Source organism: Danio rerio, chromosome 5 (assembly GCF_052040795.2).
Source record: "Danio rerio strain M-AB ecotype USA chromosome 5, GRCz13ab, whole genome shotgun sequence".
NCBI lineage: Eukaryota > Metazoa > Chordata > Actinopteri > Cypriniformes > Danionidae > Danio > Danio rerio.
This window is the reverse complement of record NC_141025.1, coordinates 37527501-37541515: the sequence shown is the minus strand read 5'-3', so window position 1 is coordinate 37541515 and position 14015 is coordinate 37527501. Positions and strand designations below refer to the sequence as shown.

Sequence of the window (14015 nt, the reverse complement as noted above, 5' to 3'; positions counted from 1 at the left end):
CGGGAGGAGGAGAGCGGGCTGTAAATAGCCCGTGGGCTGGGAATTTGAGACCCCTGTTATAAAGTGTTATATTGTTGTTGTTTTTTGCAGTATGCTGATGCTATATAATACAATAAAATGTTTTAGAAGTGTGGGTATTGGTTATCAGGGCAGCACGGTGGTGCAGTGGGTAGCGCTGTCGCCTCACAGCAAGAAGGTAGCTGGCTTGAGCCTCAGCTGGGTCAGTTGGCAGTTCTTTGTGGAGTTTGCATGTTCCCCCAGTGTTCGCATGGGTTTCCCCAGGTTCTCTCGTTTTCCTCTAAGTCCAAAGACATGCGCTATAAGTGACTTGGGTAAGCTAAATTGTCTGTAGTGTATGTCCTGGTCTTCCAGGTTTGGGGTTGAGCATTGGGCTAACAACCTACCTCGTAAAATTAGATGTTATGAAACAATATGAAAACCAATATGGTGCGGCTAAATATCAACTTTAATATAAACGGCCCTGGAGGTAAGTAAGGTATTCGTTTTTTTGTCTATACTTAACTGTTTTAATTCAGCTTACTTGATGATGGTAAGGCAATCAGTTTCCTCATATATTCCCAGTATTGTGAACATTAATAAGAAGTTACAACTAATTATTTTAAGTCAACGGTACTGAAGTTTACTTCATTAAGAAGTTGCAAATACAAACTGTTTTAAGTTATGGTCTCTTAAAATTAATCCACTAATTTACTTACAAATTTTAAGGCAATAGGTTTCCACAATTTTTCTAAGTAAAGTCAACTTATTACATTTTACAGTGTAGTTAAATAATAAGAAAATAAATTAAGTTCACTTGACACTTGGCACTTAGTTGACTTAAAAAGTGAATAATCACATTGTCTTAAAATTAAGTATATTTAACTACACTGTAAAAGATGATCAATTAGTCATGATAACATGTTTCTAGGTCATTGTAACTTATTAAACTATTATCCATGTTCTAACTTAATTTTAAAAGTATAAAGTCAATTTAACATAATATAAGTTCAATGGGCTCATAAGGTTAATTTGATTCATCTTAAAAATTTAAGGCAGCCAGGATTTTTTACAGTCTACTGTATGTGATAAAAATAAATTCATCTTAAATTCAACTCAGTTCTAAGCCAATTCAACAGTGTTAGGTCAAGTCAACTTGTTGCTTTAAAAGCAAAGGGTAAGTAAAGTCAGCAAATCATTTTAAAAGCAATTAATTTACTCACAATTTAAAGTCAACTAGTCAACCTTTTCAATGTAAAGTAATCATTAAAACAAGGTAATCTGGAGGGACATTTGAGAACCTTAATTTGGGATTACAGTGATATTACTTCTATTAAACGAGCTCTTCATTTTCAGCTTAATTGTGATATACAAATGCTTCAGCTCCATTCTGATTACCTACTTGCCATTTTTACAATACCAGCAGTCTAAAATCAGTTCAGAATGTGTGGCGGTGCAAGAAAAATCCCTCTGAGACTCAAAAAAGAGACATGTCTGTTATGCAGCAAAGCCACAAATAGTCATAGTTTACGGTCACCTGTCAGAATGTGCCCTGTGCCCATGTGCATGCCAGCCTTTGTAAGAGAAAGAAGGATGTAAGTGCTTAAACTCATGTTTCACTTTGTGTGTAAGCCTGTGTGTGACTAACGGTTGCATATTTAAAAAGTTGTGCTGATTTACTGCATTGAGAATGTCCAAGTGTGCATGTATGTATGATTTAGTAGTCGGGTCACGGACAGGTGAGACCCTACTCTGAGCAAGATGAGTCAAACAGGTGCAGTTTGTATAGAGCTGTTGTCTTTGACACAGCAGGGTGTGTGTGCGTGTGTGTGTGTGTGAAACAGAGGAATGTAGTTTTGATAAAGATAGCTGTAAACAGAGAAAACCTGTCACTTGCCCATCTACACACACACACACACACACACACACACACACATCTGGAATGTTAGCAGTTAACCATGCAAATTACATTACAAGGCAAACTAAAATTACACGTTTAGCTTGGATATATTTTCAGAAGCTTGACATTAACATAATTATTCCCACATCTCTCGCAAGCATGCAATACTCACACTCGCCCTGCTGGGAGCGATAGACAGACTGAAGTTACAGGATATTTTTGAGGATCATCGCATTGCAGCTGCGGAATGACCTTGGTATGTTTTTTTTCAATGTGCATTTGTGTTCTGATTTTAAATCAGTTTATAATGACATAATGACATAATGGTATAATGGAGGTCATACGTTTCCACTGAGCGGCCAAGTGACAACAGCAATGCCAGAATCCACTGCACTCAATTAAGGGTAAACACTATAAGAGTGAGTGTTATTAAAGCATATCGTATGAGATTTAGACTACTGTAACTCTCCTCACATGCATCTGTGCTCATCCACATAACAACACACACTCCCACCTGAACAAACAGACTCAAATATCTGCACCTGCAAACACACACACACACACACACCACTCAAGAATTTTTGAGTCTTTTTTGTTCTGGCATGCTAACCTTTTCCCTGACCTTCAAGGCTAAATTTGGATGTCTGGACATTGTCCTTTCCTTACAAGACTTTAATAACAGAAAGCCTAATGGCTCTTTCAAACACACACTCACCTACGCGGACACAATTATACACACTCGAGAAAGCAGGATACAGACCTCAGGATGTTTTATTTTTCTCTGTTTTGGCGGCCTGACTTTAGCTTGCTGCCCTTTTGTGTCAGTATGTTGGACAGATATGTGCATTTACAAAAAGATTACACTTCTTCACCTCAATTCCCACGGTCATATAAATTGTGATTTATAAATCAGGAAAACTACAAAAAAAAATCTTTTCAGTTATATTCCGCATTGTCTTTATTTGAAGAGTTCATTTGCAAAATCGGATAAATGAGTTTTTATTAATTATTTTAAATTAGAGCTATGACTCTGGCTAAAATGAGAATGGCATTTTATTGTTGTTGTTGTTGTTGTTGCTTAACCTCCTAGGGCTTGAGTGGCCACATACGTGGACAGCACATTTTAGCTCTTAAGTGGCTATTTCAAATACTTTGAATGTTTTATATTTTGTTACAGACATACAGTGTCATCATGCAACTGTTTTTAACTGTCCAAAAATTTTGTTTTTACTCTCTGATAGTCAAATCAAGTAAAAAAAATCTATGTTATTTATGCAATAAAAAAACTTCAGGAAAAAGTGTTTTATGTAAATTCAGACCACAAGTCCACATATATGGACATCATTTTTCTCTAAAAGTACATCATATCAAAATATGATACTTAGATTTTTATTCTAATTAGGTTCCAATAAGCCCAAATAGCAAAGAGAAATAAATATGCATGTAAAAAAGCACCTTGGGCCTTAAGAGGTTAAAATAAGGATGACGTGAGATTTCTACTCTCAGACGAACAATCAGACAAATTCACATCTGCACTGTTAATGAAAATAAACAACTTTACATTTAGCTGCTACTTGTTAGTCAGATAACATTGCTATGTTCCTTCTTAGTGCCAACTGTATAAAAAATGATCGATAAAATGCTTATGATAACCCACTGTGAGTTTACCTGCTTGCTCTATGTGATGCAGGAGCAATTTGAGTAGCCTACAACACCGGTAGTCTTTCGTTTTAAAAAGTATCTCACAAGCTGCAGCACAAACTCAAATGTACATCTTGATATGCGAAAGTGTTCCTCATCATCTTTTCATCAATGTTGTTTACAATATCCATCAGAATATGTAATGTCTTCAAACATGTAAACAAAGCTGTTTTTAGGTGCAGTTTAGTGCTTCTGCTGAATGGAAACGTTAGCGGATTTCTATCTAGTTATTTGGTCCGTCTCTGGGACAAAAGCAGCTACATGAATGCTAAAGTTTCAAATAAAAATGAAACCATCAAGAAAAAGACGGAACCCCTTTATTTTTAAAACAAGCACAGCAATTTGGAGCTCATTTTTGGTTAATGATATGTGAATGGTCCTTTCCGTAACTTCCTTTCCTGTGTGAACAATGCTTTTTAGAATTTACTGATAAAGTCGTTTTGGTAATTTTCTAGATACTTAGCGGGTTGAAATAGTGTAATGTGAAGACTTGTGAAACTGCCTATTTGCTTCTCTACTGAACTTGAATATATAATTGCCTGAATCGTAGAGATGCTGGATTAGGATTGTGTGTATAGTCGAATCGAGATCTTTTTCCGATTAATCATGCATGCATCTTATCAATGACAATGAAAAATGTATATATGATTTATAATTTAAAAGAAATTGGGCTTCCTTTTCTGTTCTTTGTTGCAAAACAGCATTTATTTGATCGAAAATAGAGTAAAACAGTATTATTTTAAACATTTGTAATACTTGTCAAAATTACTTCCCTCCAATGTTTTAAAATGTTATCTATTCCAGTGATGGCAAAGCAATTTTTTTAGCATTATTACTCCAGTCTAAAGCGCCACGTACGGATCGCAACCCATAATTCGGAATGCTTGTGACCTGCAGATTAATAACTTTTTTTTATTTTAATCCAACATTTATAACAATTGCAGAGAGATCACCTCCCACCTCATTCAAATCACACGTATGAAAGCATTTTGGCTTCCATGTAAAATATAATGATGTTGGGAAAACTTGTGGTGGAACCTTCCTAAATGCTTTCTTAGGCTATTATTTAAAGGTGTTTTCTGTCACTGTTTGTGTAGCCTGCATTAATGCATTCAGTGTAAAGCTGCACCATTAAAAGCATCATTTTATTAAACATTAAAAGATCGTGATCTCAATTCAAACCCGTGCAACATGAATGATAAATTATAATGATTTGCATATGTTTATTATCCATCGAATCGCTGCATTCAAATCTGCGCTTGATTGAGAGAGATTCAGATTCTACACTTTTTCAGTTAATCACAAACAATTAAATAACACAGAAGTACTGGAAGAACGATTTATAGTTCAGATACAAACTTGGATGTTTATGGTAAATATCAAAATCGCTGTTTAATGGAACTTGACACCAGGATAAGTGATGACAAAAAAAACATCAAAATGATGTTACTGAATAGGTTTTAAAAAATGAATGTGTGAATTGTTTAATTATTAATTGAATATAAATATGATATGCTGTACAAGATGTTAGATTTCTATATTTAGCAATATTAGCAACAGTAGCAAAGCTAATTTTTCGTATTGAATATTTTCCTTTTTTTTCTCAATTTTATTAAAATTACAGGTTCTAAATTCTGTTTGTAAAAAACAGTGGTTTTTCCAGTAATATTTTGTATAAATGGAAAGCCAATAACATTTTTTCCTCCCTTTTTTGTTGATCCGAAAAATGGTCCGATCTATGACTTAAAAACCGTAGTGTGATCCAAACCATGAGATTTGTGATCAGTTACACCACTAATTCTAATATGCTACTGAAAATACAGTATCACTTATAAGAGTTCTTTTTATTATTATTTAATTTGTCTTTATCATCAATGTTGAAAACAGAAATGCTAAGTATCTTACAAAAATAAAAATAACACACACAAACCACTCAAAAAACAACAACTACAGTATGCACATTTCACAGCTACTATGATGAATACAAAAAACGCAGATGTTTTCTTAATTAAGAAAACTCAACAATGCAAGCACAGTTCTTCTCTATCACTGTCAGGCACACACACAGATGGAGTGAAGTTTGATGAAGTCATCACTCAAACACTTAGATAGTTTACCAGCTAATTCAGGATTAGCATTCAAACGTCAGTCAAGAGTAATGAGAGAAACAGCTTAGCACTGCGACATCATTAGGCTTACTAACTCCATTCACTTCACTCTCTCTCTCTCTCACACACATATATATGCACACAGCAGTGTAGAGGAGCCAGGCAGAGGTTGAATGCCAATTCACACGATTACACTTCATACTAAAGGTAGTTCTTCACAAGGAAAGAGACACGTGAGTTTAGCTTAAGAATAAAGTAGAATGTTATACAATAGATTCCTTGCTGGATGTGAGCATTTAGCTAAGTTGATTACCTTAGAGTTTATTATACTTACACAATCTCTGTGTAGAATCCAGAAAGCCTTATTAACAGAGACACAGGTGTTTGTTAAGTGAACTGTAGCCAGAAACGTACTGATTGTTCTGGCACTCGTGCACATGTAATTAGCAAGAGACTGAACCTGATGAAGCCCTGATATACGGATGACAATGCTTTTTCATTGGCTGTTTAGAAGTTACAGTGAAATGCTGAACATTTATGGGACATTGTAAGTACAGAATGCCTCTTTAGAATTATCCTAAACATTACCACACAAGTGCCACATAATAGACATCATTTAGGTTTTCTGGAAAAAAAACACTTCCCAGTCCTTCACAGCACAACCAGTCTGTAGTATTTTACAGACAACAGTTGGTCCTTTTTTTCTCCCTAAGTTTTATTGACAAGCTGTTCACACAATAATAATGAAAAATACAAGTATGTTAATAATGATAATGATAATAAGTCCTTAGGGGAGAAAAACAGCATTTTTGTGTACATTTCAAACTACAGCTGAACAAATTATTACACAACAGGTAAGTGACATTCTAAGTTGATCTCATTCATTCATTTTCTTGTCTACTTAGTCCCTTTATTAATCCAGGGTCGCCACAGCGGAATGAACCGCCAACTTATCCAGCAAGTTTTTAAGCAGTGGATGCCCTTCCGGCCGCAACCCATCTCTGGGAAACACACACACACTCACCGGACAATTTAGCCTACTCAATGCTGCCTGTCTTTGGACTGTGGGGGAAACCGGAGCACCCAGAGGAAACCCATGGGAACGCAGGGGGAACATGCAAACTCCACACAGATACACCAACTGAGCCAAGGCTCGACCCAGCGAACTTCTTGGTGTGAGGCGACAGCACTACCTACTGCGCCACTTCTTCGCCCCTCTAAGTTGATCTCTTTCTTTTTTATTTTGTAGTGCTGTATTTCTGTATTAATACCATAGTAATCTGGTAGTGTTTGCTTTGCTCTGGCTTTTCCGGGGTTAATTATTGTGAAATCCCAATTGCAACATAGAAATAAATCTCTGTAGACTGATGGCATTTCATGCCGTTTAGCCTTATAATCTTAAAATGTGAGCAAAATCACCCGATTTGTCATGATTTTAAACATTATGCTAGAGAATCATTGTCCACTTTAAAGTGACATTTGTGAAGTAGCATCAGTTTCTGCTGTTCTGAATGTTAGCTGCAGATATGTATGAACAGCTGACGTAAGTAGTTCCTCTTACAAAAAGGTTTTAGAGACTCTCCATGTTTGATTTTCTATTTTATACAGATAATTATGCCATTGAACTGTTGTACAAACGCACACTTGTAGCAGTGCGATATGGCTGTATATCGTCACTCGTCGGACACTATATATATAAAGGTCTTTTTCTTTTTTTTAAGATGATATATATATACCAATTATTTATTTTCATTATTACTTTGAGAGGTAGTGTTTAATACTATACTTTTCATCCAAAATTTCCCAAATTCATTTGCATTTACATTATAAAGTAAATTCAATTCCATTTCCAATTCTTACTGAATTCTGTGATTATATTCCGCAACTCCTGCTTTTATAAAATCACAATATTTTACATCAGACCCCAGAGTATACAGTGATACGGGATGTTTTAAAGCATAAAATACTCAATGATATGCATAAAAATATGCGTAAAACATGCAACAACATATTGTGGTTGCGCTGCTGACCCTAATGGCAATACGTCACACATTTTGAGCTCAAAAGTGTTCATGGAGCTTCGTATGATTACACTTGAACCACTGAAACTAAATGGAATGTTTTGACAATGTTTTTGGTTCTTTTTCTAGACTTTAAAGAGAGCTCTCGGATTTCATCGAAAATACCATAATTTGTTTTTTGAAAATGAACGAAAGTCTCAGGGCACAACAACATTTTTTTTTGTTTAATCATAATCTTGTCTACCATACAAAACAGTGCAACAATTGTTGATCAGAGTCTGATTCACCATATCCACATCTTAATGCTATGTAATCCATCCTACAAAACTAAAGCTTCTCAGCTGGCCGAAAGCAAAGCCCTTCTCATGAGTTAGTGTCCACCTCAGTAATACATCTGTCCAGACAGAGACAGAGCGAGAGAGGGCCGGTGATTAATTCAACTGTAGCTGTCACAGTGATGTTCAGTAAGATACCACAGGTCACGACTGGGTCCATATCATAACCTCTCACTCCCTTTTCTCCGGTGTCCTCCTCCTATTTCAGTGATCCACCTTTCCTCATTGGCCTCCTCTCTATGTCCTTGGTGAGCACTGAGGCGTCACGCTGTGTGTTTGACCTCAACAGAACTATATTCTAACTGTAATAAATCAAACCTCAATCTTACCTCCTACATGCACCGCCCAACATTCATTACTCTGCTTTAATAATTACATTACAGAATCAAAGAGTAGAAGATGATAAACCGCCATTAAGAGGGAGGAGGTGAAGGAAAGTCAGCTGTTTTAACAAGACAGCTGACCGTTGTACATTACGAACATAAGTCTATGTTAACCATTAACCATGAGTATGACTACATTAATTATTAACTGTACATTACAAGCTTCGCTCTACATTTATAAAAACCACACTGTGAGAATGTAGACACTCATTACCTTATTTTAAACATTAATTTACACTGTTGTGCAGTGAGGGCTGAAGACATTTTATAATAAGAATTCATTCTTTCTTGGTTTTTAAATCCATGCCAGCTTTTCAAACTTAATAAATATTAATAATAATAATACAACTACATGAGATGTTAAAGATTCTGTAAAAAAAAGCTGGAAGTAATTTTGGAATCACTCGGTTAAACACTTTCCGAGAGTATCAACAGAATAAAAAGATATAACAGTCTAGTAAAAAGTGTTTAATGGACAGTTAAGGTTTTGATATGAAGGCCTTATAAAAAATATAATAAAAAATATAATAATAAAATAATAATAATAATAAAAAATTTATAAAAAAACTTTGGAAGTAAATTTAGATTTGCTTGGTCAAAAACATTTCCCAGACTATCAATAGAATAAAAAAGGTATTACAGTCTAGTAAAAAATGTTTAATGGATAGTTAAGGTTTTGATACAATGAACTAATAATAATAATAATAATAATAATAATAATAATAATAATAATAATAATAATAAAAATAATAATGAAAAAAAAATCGCACATAAAACTTTTTTAAACATTCATAATAATAAAGCAATATTTAGTATCTTCAATAAAATAAAATAAATAAATAATTTTTAAAAAAATCACACACAGAAACCCTTTTTTCTAACTTTTATAATAATAAAGCAATATTTTGTATTTTTATAGAATAATAATAATAATAATAATAATAATAACAACAACAACAGCAACAATAATATTAATAAATATAATCCTTTGGAGATAAATTTAGATTTGCTTGGTCAAATATTTTTCAAGAGTATCAATAGAATAATAAGGTATACAAACTAGTAAAAATGTTTAATGGACAGTTAAGGATTTGATACGACGAACTATAAAAAAAAATAAAAATCGCACACATAAAACATTTTTTTTCAATATTCCTAATAGTAACCAATACTTTGTATCAAGAACTACATTTTATTCAATTAAAAATTTAACTAAATAAAAACCTTTGGATTTGGATTTGTTAGGTCAAACACTTTGCCAGAGTATCAATAGAAAAAAAAAAGTTCCTCACAGAGAAGTATTACAGTCTAGCAAAATATGTTTAATGAACAGTAGGTTTGGATATGATGAACTATTTTTTAAAAATCACACACATAAAACTTTTTTACTAGCATTCATTTTTAAAAAGCAATATTTCTTAAAAACCAACTCAGCGTTTTGGAATTATTTCCAAAGGTTCATGTCAAACTAAACACTGGAGTAATGACTGCGAAAAATTCAGCTTTTGCCATCACAAGAATAAATTACATTTTAAACTATATTAAAACAGACACGATAATTTTAAATTGCAATAATATTTCACAATATTACTGCTAGTCTTGATTAAATAAATGAATACTTTGTGAGATAAGAAACTTGTTCCAAAAACATTTAAAGTGTGTAATGTAACTCTTCATAGTTAAATACATCTGTGCAACAAATACATTATAATAAATCCCTCTGAAAGAAATTTGGCTGCCATAATGGCTCCTTCATGGGAAGGAAACCAGTCAGATGGCTGCTTTCCTTAAACTTTCCGCTACCATTGATTGAATGGATATAAATACCCGTATGACCTTAGATTCGCCCTTTTCAGGTCAAGCACACAATCTATCATATCTTAAGTGGGAAGATGAAAGCTACAATGCTGGAAAAAACTGACAGCAAAGCATTTTGGGACATCTTTGAGAAATGACATATTTGTATTGTTTCTTTGCTAACTGGCATTACTTAAAATAGATTGTTAACATCAGTAGTTGCTTGGAGCAATCTGTTAACCTCTCCCAGCAGTCACCGGGCACTTTATTTAAAGACTTCAAAGTGACTACCACTGGTAATATCTTTAAATGACTTTGAAACCGTATGTTAGAATTTTCAATCTGTATATGTTTGTAAAACTTTTAACTATATTGGAATTATATATAATTGGAATTATAATTAGTATCTATAATTATATATAGAATATTGGAAAAGTGTAAGAATTCAACCCAGGCTCATTCTGAAAACGTACCTCTATTTACATTTCTGGGGAGCGCAATATATGTGCCAGGAGCTACATTTTTTTGCAGTTTTTGTTTTCGCGAATCCACCAGAGGCCGATGTGTACGCTGTTTGAGATCTAAAATTTCTCTTGTGAGTACCACCCAGACCTGTTCTTCTAACATAAATCCACCAGAGGCGGCTATCGACTGACTGACTGATCAACTGACCCACCCTCCTCCTTCCCTAAATGCAACCAATAGTGTTTTCAAAAGCAATACAAAAAAAGATCATCAAATTTGTTATTATGTTTTCAGATTTGACCACACTCTCACCCTATTATTTACTTGTTTATTATATTTTTTGTCTTCTGTTTTTGTCTTACTTTGTCTGGAACTGTTCTTCACCAGATTTGCACCCCACGTAATAGCGGTCAACTCCTCTCTCCGTCTCAAGTTTGTTGACGTACATGGCGAGTTAACTGGACAAACTGGTAACAGCGGGAAAGCCGTCAATATGGCAGTAAGTGGTCAGCTGGTAAGCGAGAAAAGGAATGGTGTCATACTTCCCAATAGCATTCAGTTTAAAAACAAAATGCAGCCATAAGTAGCTTTGGCTACATTATTCACGATCTCCAGAAATGTATATAGCGCTATGTTTTCAGAATGAGTCTAGGTTGCAAAAATTGCTATTCAGTTAGATCACCCAAAAATAAACATTTACACACCAATTAATCAATCTCAAGTAGTTCCAAACTTTTTTACATTTTTTTTTTCTGTTGAACACTAAAGAAGATATTTTGAAAAATGTTAGAAACCTGTAACCATTGACTTGCATAGTAGAAAAAACAAACACTGTGGGCGTCAATGCTTTTTTTACAACAGAAATAAAAGAAAAACTGGTGACATTTAAATTTTTGGGATGAATCTTTTGAATTTTCATTTGGGATTGATCTTTTTAAGCAGATGATATGAGAAATGTACGACAAAAAAAAGTTTGTAAACTTCACAAAATTACAAATGTTATTATTAATCAGAGGTTAGCACTGTCGCCTCACAGCAAGAAAGTTGCTGGTTCAAGCCCCAGCTGGGTCAGTTGGCATTTCTGTGTGGAGTTTTCATGTTCTCCTTGTGTTCACGTGGGTTTCCTCTGGGTGCTCCGGTTTCCCTCACAGTCCAAAGACATGCAGTATAGGTGAACTGAATAAACTAAATTGGTCGTAGTGTATGTGTGTGAATGTGAGAGTGTATGGGTGTTTCCCAGTACTGGGTTGTGGCTGGAAGGGCATTTACTGCGTAAAACATATGCTGGATATGTTGGCGATTCATTCTGTTGTGGCGACCCCTGATAATCAACGGGACTAAACTGAAAAGAAAATGAATCAATGAAATAATGAAGTAGCAACAAAGCAATTTCGTACTGTACATTCTCGAGAAATAAAGGTTCTCTATTAGCATCAATGGCTCCACTAAGACATTTTATCATCCATTAAACCTTTTTATTCCACAAAAGGTCCTTTAGATTATGAAGTTTATAAAAAGATAATAGACCAAAAAGGATTTTTATGGCATCGCTTGTGAAAACCCCATTTAGGTTCTACATGGCATCTTTATTTTTAAGTGTGTACTTTGAGGGGAAACCATTTGACAGACTAAAAAGCTTAATCTGCAGACAGAAAGGTAAGAAAAAGAGATACGGATGGCTAAAAAAAAAGAATGAGGGATAGAGAAGGGCAATTTTGTCCTCTTTAAAGGAGGGAGTGTGTACGGGGATGGCCAGTAGTAAATAATGTCTGACCAGGCAGACAGCAGCAGATAAAGTGCCTTTATCTGGACAGAGGAATTCTTGTGTTTGAACACACACTATACATGTTCCCACAATGTCACACACACTCCTACCTGTCACTCAGGATGATTGATGTGTACTCCGGCACTCCCAGGCCTTTGATAGGGAGGGGAAGAGGCGGGGCAGAGGGAGGGGGGGCTTTTCAATCGCTGACATCTGTCCCTGCACTTCTGGAGAACAAGAGAAAAACACACACACGTCGGAAATACACACTTTTCATCCTAAAACTCATTTTGGGAGAGTAGTTTGTGTTGAAAATGTGACCCGGTAAAGAAGCTCCCAACTCTACGATAAAATTACACCGACAAAGCAGCTCAATTTAAAAGGCAAACTACTTTTCCCCCTGTTCTCACAAAAAAAACATGCGCTCTCTCACACACGCACCTAAATCCACAGCTGAGAGGCAGTTCAGCTCCATTTACTTACACACTGTGCCACTTAGACACGCTTTACTGCACCCACTAATGAACACATAGAGGCACACACACACACCACGAACAGAGTGGGGTTAATGAACGACAGGGTCCTTTGCTTGCTTGGCACCTTTAAGCTTGTGAACATAATTGGCTTGTATTGTATTTCAGTCTCGTTAGGACCGAAATCTAAGACACAATACCATTTTAGAGGACTGGAAAATCCGCGCAGGTTCTTGGGAGTTGTGTTTTACAGAAACTTCATTTCACTTCAATTCTCAGACGGTTCACGCATGTAGTCGAGTCGTCTAGACATTTCTAAATAAGGTATTGAATGTTTTAGTAGCTTTCGTAATGTTTAAACTATCAATATTATCAAAGACCTTAAAAAACATGGTTGTGATGAAAGGAAGGTGGTTTATTTTTAACCCCACCAGATGTTTTGGTAAGCGGTGGACTTTCAAAAACACGGCTGTGTGTGCAAACGTTGAGTGAGTGATGTTAGTCCGTTCTTGTGGCTATGCTGAGATTTGTTCAGTGTCAACTTGTATCGTTATGTGTGCAGACGCACAAAAACCATTTGAGGAGTTCACGGCCGGTATGGCGGGGTCAGAAATGAATGACAGGTGCTAAAGAAACAGGACAGTCGTCAGAGCTCAAGTTACAGAAGAATCACACATGCTCGTTTGTACAGACACGCACTCAGAAATCATACACTCATTAAAACGTACACGGGTTGTTGATATGACGTTGCATTTTCATTGTCACACATGGCAAAAATGTATATACTTATTATTGTGATCGTTTGAAATACAGTAAATGGTTAAACATTTCTTTGTCTTCCATAAGCCTCTTGTTTTAAAACCAATCAAACGAAAGCTAAAGCTGTCCTATGGTGTGATTGTCTCAAGCAGTTCAAAGCAGAAGTTCAAAATATTATAACTCTGATAAATCATAAGATATCATGAAATCTTTTTTGCAGTTTTTTTCAGTCACTAACAAGCATTTGTGCAACCAGTTTTCAAAACTCTAAACAGAATTAGCTCAGCATCAGTCTTTTGTGGCCATACCAT

At 35.2% G+C, this 14015-nt stretch overlaps 1 long non-coding RNA gene across 12 annotated transcripts in view; it reads right to left on the bottom strand.

Annotated features, from left to right (window-relative positions):
• Positions 1 to 14015, bottom strand: part of LOC103911089 (uncharacterized) — an 85995-nt gene that overhangs the window by 62176 nt on the left and 9804 nt on the right. For 10 of the 12 annotated variants that reach the window (XR_015491422.1, XR_015491428.1, XR_015491427.1 and 7 more), the window contains exon 2: positions 12583 to 12699. This is a non-coding gene — a long non-coding RNA (uncharacterized LOC103911089). Of the gene's footprint in view, positions 1 to 5200; positions 6769 to 12026; positions 12700 to 14015 lie in introns of those variants that run through there. The other 2 variants (XR_015491426.1, XR_015491429.1) reach the window with 2 other exon arrangements.